A 9561-nucleotide genomic window follows, 5' to 3' on the forward strand; every position below is an offset into this window, starting at 1 on the left:
TCCTACTCTGTGGGAGAAGCGAATCCTGGGATGATGGAGGACTACATTTAATCTCCTACTGGAACCTTCATGGCTGAAACTTAATATATTAAACTTGAGATCATACAAATGTATTTTGTTAGGCACACAATCATTTTTTCTCTTTCAAAAGCCTGCAAGATTTCACCTTAATCAGCACTGTGCATTGGTTTTGCTTTGAAAGCAGGGTTTTGATCTGAGGAACAAGAATGTAGAAGTTTAAAAATGAAAAGTAAAATATTAAATACAAAAGTTGTGAATACAAAGGCTACAAAAAGATGATTTATTTTGTTTGGGCTTAGCAAATCTTGCAGCTGCTTTGTGGGATCTATTATTAGATCCAACTGAAACTCCTAAAAAAAGTGAAGTTCAGTAGTCCAGACTAGAGGCAATAAAAGCAAAAGTGTAGACTAAAGCTTCTCTGTCTTCTCAGGGGAAAAGTGTCAGCATTTTAATCATGTTTGAAGAAAATAAAATGAATATTTTGAAGCTCACGGGGTATGTTCTTGGGGAGAGAACTCAGGAACTGAAGATCTTTAAAGTACAAAGGTAGCTGAGTGGTTGCTAAGGTCTCTGTCAAAGAAGAAAGAACATTTAATAATTATTCTGGGCAAAGGCTTTATGCTTTCTTTTGCTTCTTAGCTTAATTTGACTAAGAGTTTGCCATGTTTTCATACTCCTAAGTGTTCTTTTTAGCAAATAAAAGTTCAGATCCAAGAAGGTCCTTGGATATAGCAATCCTGAGCATTCACAGACCTAAAATTTACTTGCCTGGCTCCATACATAGAACCCACAAATGTAAGTTAGGTGCTAAATTTCTTGTATGTTACATGTACATGCTTAAGTACCTAAGGTTGGGATTCACAGATAAGCAAGAAATGCCTCAGGTAAACACAGAAAGAAGAAGGGGAAATCCCACCTGTCTCCTGGACATAGGCAGCAGTTATGCACTGGCAGAATATGGGAATTTATAGCTTGAAACCACCCCTTGGACTAGGTATACAAGTCATTTTTATGTATGTAGGTGATTAGCTCACATCATTATCATGGTCATGGTGGTAATGCCTAACTTTGGTAGAATAGGCTTTTATTTAACATGTTTAAGCAGGATGAGAAAGGCCATTGGTGATGCCCCTGAGATGGGCAGTGCACCCCGGCAAAAAGTGCCACCTATGCTGTCAGCGGTACCTGCAGGCAGTCACTGCTTGCCACCTCCCACCCCCACCGCCAACACTGCTGGTGGCATCTGCAGGCAGTCCCCGATTGCCGCTGGCTGCCGCTGACAGTTGCTTACCACTGGTCGATACTTGCCACTCTTCCTCCCGCTGCCAACACTGCTGCAGCTGCCTGTAGGAGCTCCCTGCTCAGCTTGGCCCCACCATGGCTGCCTGCAGGAGCTCCCCGCTCGCCGCCGCCGCACCACCGCCATCGACACTGCTGCTGCCTGCGGGGGATCGACATGCCCCACCCAGTCTCCAGGGGCATGCATCGCTCATGGGAGAGGTTTAGCTCCTACATTCTCCTCAGCTTGAGAGGATTCAAACCCACATCTCCCATCTTAGAGGAGATTGTCCTAATTACCATTTATAAAATAAAATGAGTGGGGTATCTTCTACCCCTCCTTTTAGGCCATGGAGCAGCCAAAAAATGCAAGATTTAATGGGCCAAAAAGAACTGAAACAAGAGGGAGAAGGCCTCTGCACTGCACTGATAATGATGAGAAAAAGTCTCTGGGAGTAGAGAAGCCTTGGTTTTGGCTCCTGCTCCCTGGACTATTTATGCATTTTATGCTTAGCCAGTTCATAAGGACCAGAACTGTTTCCTAAGCAAGTGTGCCAACTATTAAGTAGAGTACCGTCACCAGCTATTTAGTCACCCAAACTTTGGGTGCCCTAGAGCCTGAGTGGAAGTGCTTTATTTGCAGTCCTGAGGCTTGAAGATGAGAGGGACATCACACAAATCTCCACGTCTAGTGTTTCCTATAGCATAACTTGGTAAATCCCTGTTTGACACTAGTCCCTCAGGATCTCCAGTTGGAGGCACGTAAGTGTATGTCCAGCCAGGGCAGCAGCTTCTCCTGGCAGAGTTTTTCCCCCAAATACATCTGCCCATTCACCTGTTCCCACTTGCAGGCTCCAAACCCAGAAATGCATCAGTTAGACCACTCCAGACATCTCTCTTGAGCCTCTCTTTTGATCTCATTTTCTTGTCTCTCCAATGCCAGAGTGACCAGAGTGGAGGGATATCCAAGTCTGGAACATAAATGCAGATGCTTTTCAGTGATAATTATTAAGATAACATATTAACTGCTTTTATTGTTCAAAAAGTCATAAGAAAGGATTATAAGAAAGGAATCATAAGCCCAATGTACTTTGTCTACTATTTCATTTTGGTAAGGTAAGCAGAAGAGGTTTGTAGATCCCATGTCTTATTTTTTTCCATCCATCAAGAAGTAACCAAGAAGTCTGGATAAGCTAGGACAGTACAGGAGAGGCTCATGAGAAGGAGCCAGGCACAAGGAACTCATTAAATGCTACAGATCAGGAGTCTAACTAAAGTTGCCCAGTGGTGTCAGGAGAGCAAACATAATCATGCATTGAACATTTGTATAATCTGTAAATTATGATGACTCAAGTAGACAAAGCTTATTTATGGAAAACATTTAAAACCTTTTCTTTTGGAATTGGCTCCTCTTCTCTGCATTACCTAAACTGTAACTAATAAAAGCTTTTGGTCATTCTGATTGCAAAGAGTGTCAGCAAAATATAAATTTATGATTATGCTTGCAAGTTGTCTATCATAATCCTTCCTAAAAATAATTGGATATTCAGAATAGTTTTCTGGAAAGTTCTACTTTGACAATAAATACTGTACTGGCAAAGCTGGGCCAGATCCTGTAAACCCTTGCAAAGTAATGAGCACGGATCCAGGTTTTCCATTTCCAACAGAAAAATGGAACAACCCATGGATTTTCCCTTTTACCTGAGAAAAATGCAGATTTTTCATTTTAACAGAGAAACACATGGATTTTGCTCTTTTGTAAAGAGCTCCCTGCAGGCTAGCAGAGGTCCAGCCTGCAAGGAGCTAGAGGGAGTGAGAGGAGGGTGGTCAGGCAGGGACGCCATGTGGGCTGTGGGTGGGGAGCGAGCAGCACTAGAAGGGCTGGGGAGCTGTGGCTTGGGAGTGAGGGGCCTGGACTTGCATCCTGGTGAGCTAAGAGGGTAGGGAGAGCTCTGATTTTCCATGATAAAAAAATCCAAAATCAAATACCAAAATGTATAGGTGCATACTTAGAATTTATTTTACTATAGTGATTGAGGCACTGGTAGACTTCCAAATTACTTTAAAATTGTAAATATATCAATAAAATATTGCATTCAGTTGATACCTATATATGTAATGGCATTTCATTTTATTTTCAGATTTGGGGTGTTTTATCAGAGAATTTGCTATTTTTTAATCAGGAAAAACCAGGATCCCTGCTTATAACAGAATGTAGTACGTCTGCTTTGCATTCTGCAAATGCTAATCTTTCTTCTTCCTCAGTAGTGTGTGCTTGAAAGTAGAATTTTTTGGGCACTTGGTATTTTAGACAGTACTATCTTATTTTACTTATTGATTCTTTTACCAACAAGTTTCTGTGTTAATATACTCTTGGCTACCAGCTTTAGAAAGCTTATCAGAATTGCTCTCGTTATAAGGATAATATTGCATGTCCTTCATGAAAAATCATATTCCATTGGAAGATGTCATGTCCTTGATTTATCTAAGGTATAGAATTATTTGGCGGCTGTTTAAGCCCCATTTCAAATCCACTAAATATATGGTCACTGCACTGTAGAATACTTAAAAGAAATTGAGTGTAATGAGAATTTTCACTTAAAGCACAGAAAGAGAGATGAATGTTGGTATTGTCGTGACATTATTGGGTTAGGACCCAGGACATATAGATCCAGTTTTACCTTCTTTAGGGCCTTGTTATATATTAATTTTGGGCAGTTTCTGGAGCTCTTAACCCCTGGATTGTCCACACAATAACACCTTTAAATGGCTTAAGCATTCATTATATGGCTCAAAGTTATACCACTTCAGGGCAGGATTATTTCTGATCCATACAATCCAGCTCCTGTTCCATTAACATGTGGCCACTTCCAACAGATGTGCTGCTCAAATTTAAGTCCTCCAATATCCCAGGATGCAGTGACCCACCCCAGCTGCGGGCAGACTGCTTCCAGCTACAGAATGAAGCCAACTTGCGGGGGAGCTGGCTGCACCAGCCGTCACTGCTGCCTCAGGCCCAGCCCCTTGCCCACCTCTGCCACCACCAGCTTCCCGATGCCACCTCATGTGCCTTCCCCTGCCAAAGGCCAGGTGTGTTTATGCAGTCATCCTACGTGCTGCTGGGCTGGCCCCACTAGGTCCAGGAGTACCAAGAAGGGGAGAGGTAGGGCGGGAAGGGAGAGGTAGTGCAGCAGATGAGCCCCCCTCAGGCTGAAGTTGTCTGGGTACTGGGAACAGCCTGAAGGACGCATATGGCTGGGAAATGTGCCCAGATGTGGACGTAAGAGAGCCCAGAGCACATGGATGCCGGAAGCCGGGTAGACAGCAACCTCTCGATGCAGCCCCATACTGAATACCTCTACCATGCTCTTGAGGGACCCTGCCACTTCCCTCCCCTCCCTGCAGTCTACAATGTTGTTGCTGCAGTGGGAAAGAGACAGGTGAAGCATAGAGAAGCAGGGCTGGAAAGGACCTCCCTGCTCACCACGTCTGTAGTGGCAAGTCACAGCTCTGCAGGTTGGGGACAGTTAGAGAAGGTTTCTAGACTAAAGGTGTAACTGCTCCATACTCCAAGCTAGCACTAAGCCAACCAACATTTGTGCAGCTCAAAGTATAATGTCTAACAAGGTCCTTAGACTTCTGTAATTTAGGATAAATAGCTTAATAACCTCTGTGTGCCTCCATTTTCCTGTAAATAGAGATAACGCTATTTCCATTTTCTGTTCTGTCCACCTGGATCATAAATTCTTGGAGGCAAGATCTGCTTCTTACAATGTGTATACATAAAACCCAGCACAAAGGGGCTCTAATATCAGCTAGGTCCTTTCAGGTCTCTTTATAATATAACTACAAACAAAATAAGAGAGCAAAACCAGATGAGGTGTCCCAGTATCATTAAAAAGAAATTAATCTGGAAGAAATCAGAGTCAAAACCTGAAGGATATCAAATTACATTGTAGTTTTAGCTCTTTCCATCTTTGTCTGTCATTACTGACTATTTCATTTTGTGTGGGCTCTGTACTCCTGAAAGCTCATAGTATTCATGAAAACTCAAAGAGGAATAAATTGAAACTGTCGCAAACCCATTTCTGTCACTCCCCATGCAAAAAATACTGAATACGTACATATAATAAAGATGGGATGGAATATAATTGTCAGCATCTGCATGGGCAACTGGTGTCTTCTGAGACTCGGGGGGGGGGGGGGGGCACAATTTGTGGGCAGGCCAAAAACCCCATATCCACTTCTATACTTCTGTAACAATAAACTGAGTAACAGCAACATATCAAGGCATTCACATAAGTCATCCTATCTGCATGAGGCAAAGATTTGTGAGTCGGGTCAGGTGAACACAGGTATTCCCCTGGCTCTCCCTGACTACTTTGCTGTTGCTTCTATGGGTGGACCACGGGTCCACTAGCAGGAACCCTGGCCTCCAGGTAGTTGGACTTCAGGGTCCTGGCAATGCTTGTAGAGTCACACTCACAAATCAAATTCAAACCAAACTGAATAAAGAGCTTTGTGCCCTGGAAAGCTCTATTGAGACCTTCATTTTCATCACAGGCAGTGGGCAAATCAATCAAGGAATCACAAGGAAAACAAAACAAACAAACAAAAAAATCACAGGTATATTCAGGAACATCCCACAAGCCAAACCAAATAAAGAATGTGTACTTAGCTTTGTGCTTCTTTCTTCTCTTCATGCTCTTCATCTGCATCACTGTGGGGGTGGGCAAAATACCTAAGAATCATAAGGAAAACAGAGAAAGAATCTGAGGCAGCGTCATGGTCCTTGCCACCCAACAGCTGCTTTGACTGGCTGGTTCCCCTGACCTGATGAGCAGCCAAAGCATGTACAGGCTGCCATGCAATTCCTGCCACAGACCCTGCCCACCCTCACACCTCCCATACATAAGGAGTCAGCCCCCTGTTACTTACCTTGTTAGAAGAATTGTAGGCATTGGTCCTTTCTGCTGGCAAACTGTGCAATGATGTCAGGTACATTGATAGCTTGTTTTTCAGTCTGTAGTATTCCCAGGTTAGAAACATGAGCATCTGTCATTGTAGTCCCCAGGTAAGTTTTCAGCTGCCCCAATGAAGAAAAGCTTTTCTCTGATGATGCTGTAGGTAACTGGTATAGTTAGGTAAAGTACAAAGAAGTTTTCCAGATTTGGAAGGGTATCACACAGTGACATTTCATAAAATAACTTCACTCTTCTTTCAATCTGAAGGCGCTCCACTTCAAGACTCATGCCAGCACTGCCATGAATTTCAAACAGTCTAGAAAACACATAGATTTCAGACCTCAGATCCTCTTGAGCAATCCTGTAATTTTTGGAAATAGTGCCTATGCGTTCCTCTGATGGGGTCTCAGAAGAGAGAACATCTTCCAGTAACTTGAAACTGTTTAGGTCATTCTCAGTGAAGCGGTCTTCGAAGTTACTAATAAGGGTGTCTGTCCAATGTTCTGTATAGTATTTCTGTCCTGTAATAGTCCTCTGGTTTCTCAAAGGAGGACATTTCCCCTCCTCCCAGTTTTCAGGGAACAACCCTTTTACGAAGGATATAAGATCCAGGATACCCATTTTTCTGGTACAGTTCATTAGCGTTGTTTATACTTGGGATGCAAACTCCTCACTTCTCAGTCCTTGGAGTACAGACACCGTGTATTTAGCCATCACTGTTGCTCCATGAAATATAAAGTCTTTTGATTGAATAAGTTTGGATAGGTGGCTGGTTTGTATAAGCACTCTCCTCATAAGCAGCATGCAGTTCAGGAAGTAGAAGTCTTGCAGGCATCGGAGATGTACACAAGCTTCAACTCTAGCTTTTGAACCCCCATGTTCAATTTAATCCAAAGTTTCAACTACTTCACCAAAATTTTCTGAAAGAGTTTTGATAGCCTCGACTTGACAGTTCCATCAAGTGCCACTGTGAGGTTTAAGAGTTCCTGGTCCACCAGAAAAAGAAGCAGTTTCTGATCGTCTTCTTTCTGATATTATTTTTCCAAAGATAACATGTCTCCTTGTGTTTCCTTCAGTGAAAGTTCATAGCTCATGCAGAAGTGTGAAGGCATTCTGGACAGAGGAAATACAAGAAACCACATCCACTATGCACAGATTTAATATATGAGCATAGCAGTGAATGTAATAAGCTAAAGGATCCTCACTAAGTATCCGTGTGGCCACACCTTTACAGGGTCCTCTCATGCTTGCAACTCCATCATAGCACTGACCTCTTAGAGTCAAAATATCAAGTCCCAAATCTGACAAAGCAGTCTTGATCAGTGTGGCAAGTGAAGCACCATCTGTCTGCAGTGTCCTATAGAAGCCAATAAATCGTTCTTGTATTTCAAAGGACTGGTTTACATATCGCAGCATGAGAGTGACTTGTTCATGCCTGGAGAGATCCATTGTTTCATCTGCAATGATGGCAAATACTCCAGCTTCCTTTACTTACTTTACTATTGAATCCTGGACTTGTGAAGCCATAATCTCAAGTATTTCATTTTGACAGGAGCTGTGTGAAGAACTTCTCTCAGTTAATCATAAACCGCTGAATCATTTTGTTGTCTTCACTACACAGTTTCACCAATTCCCGCAAGTTTCCTTGATTTGTGGAATCAACTCCCTCATCATGTCCCCTCAAAGGTATGCCTTGGTGAACACAGAACAACACAGTCTGTATTACAGTTTGTAAGTGTGCAGGCCGCCTCCCGATCCCATCCATGTCACCATGTGCGAGCCGAGAGCGATATGCGGACCCGTCTTTGCGCACGCGGGCTGTGGCCAGCAGCCCGGGCACGCGGGGTCAGAGAAGACTGTGCGGCGGCAAGGCACGCACGGGCAAGAATTCGTCACAGAGGCATAGTGGTTGATTCAAAGATTATTTACTTACACCCAAGATGGTCGCGGTGCAGGCAAGAAAACTTGCTTGAGTTGCGGTTACAGATAGAAAAGATAAGAGGCGGACTAGAGTTCCTTCCCGTGAACACTCTTCTAGCCCATCCGGTTGGAGGCTCTAAACCGTGAGCCCGTCGTGCCAACCGAAGAAAGTACTCGTACAAAAGAGCTCTGAATAGACTCACACGAAGTTTGCTAGGCTCCGTGGAACTTGTGCTCTGAGGTAGTCCGGTCGTCTGAACAACTATGTCAGTTGCTCCAGCTGGCAAGGAATAAACTCACACGAAGTTTGCTAGGCTCCGTGGATCCTTTTTGCGCGCAGGGAGCAGGGAGAGGGATACGTCGAGGATTGCACTCGGTGACGGGGAAAGGCTAGAGGCTAGAGGCTGATCAGACCCCTGTTGCCTGCTTGAAATGCGCTGGGTCCGATAGGCTCCGCAGTGCTTAGAGATCTTCACACAGCATGAAGTCTCCTCCTCCTGGTGTTCGTGGAGTCCTCCAACTTGGGCGGAAACCACTCAAGCCTTTTATACGGCTAGCAAGCCAATCGCTAGCCGCCACATGTGAATAATTTAGAACTGGCCAATGGTGGGGCACAAATTAGAATACGAATGGCGGGAACTCTTTGCACCGAGCATTTCTTAGATGCAAAAGAAATGCAACATGCAAAGAAAGCTACAAATTGGAGGGAATTCTTTTGCACCGGGGCTCTCCTCTGCAGCAGAAAACTCCACCGTGCAAAGAAACTGCAATTTAGTGGGAACAATTTAGCAGTGCCAAAGCACACAAAACAAAAATCGCACCCTTTGGGTTGTGACAGTAATTATGATCAGTTTTTGTCCACTGTTTTTTTTTCCTCTGACTGTCAAGTTGTGATGCAACACTCCCCCTTTTCCTGGGCTGCAGCCAGCCCTGTCATTTAGCAAGAGCTTTGAGATGTGCTTCAGACCTTGAATGCTCATGAAATCTTTCATCGGCTTTCTTCCATGATTGAAAACCCGCATTTCGGAATGCTTGGTCACCTGTTTGGGAACTGCTAAATGCTCAGCAGCAGAAACAGAAAGCTGTGTCCTGACAGACACTGTATTCAAGCCATTTGTGATCACCGTACCATTCTTTTCTGAATTTTCTTATTTTATAGCCAGACAGAGTGCCTGGAAACACAATTATGGGCTGATACAGCCCTTCCTCAATATATTGCAAAGCTCCATCTGGCCCAAAGCATGGGTCTCTGCTACTGGAAGCTGTACTAACATCTGTATGAGTGCTAGTGTATGATGTGGCATCTCAATCTGGAGTGTCACTCTCACTGTGGCTGCTTTTGGTACCATATTTCAGAACTGCAGTGCTTGCACTGAGG

General features: G+C 43.8%; 1 long non-coding RNA gene across 1 annotated transcript; it reads right to left on the bottom strand.

Annotated features, from left to right (window-relative positions):
- Positions 1-314: 314 nt before the first annotated feature.
- LOC102382512 lies at positions 315-6613 on the bottom strand. The gene is made up of 5 exons (XR_325117.1): positions 6238-6613; positions 5424-6040; positions 2135-2270; positions 1313-1462; positions 315-591 (listed from the first exon to the last, which is right to left on the bottom strand). It is a non-coding gene; the product is annotated as an uncharacterized LOC102382512 (long non-coding RNA).
- Between the last annotated feature and the right edge of the window lie 2948 nt (positions 6614-9561).

This window comes from Alligator sinensis, unplaced genomic scaffold, assembly GCF_000455745.1.
Source record: "Alligator sinensis unplaced genomic scaffold, ASM45574v1 scaffold1199_1, whole genome shotgun sequence".
Taxonomy (NCBI): Eukaryota; Metazoa; Chordata; order Crocodylia; family Alligatoridae; genus Alligator; species Alligator sinensis.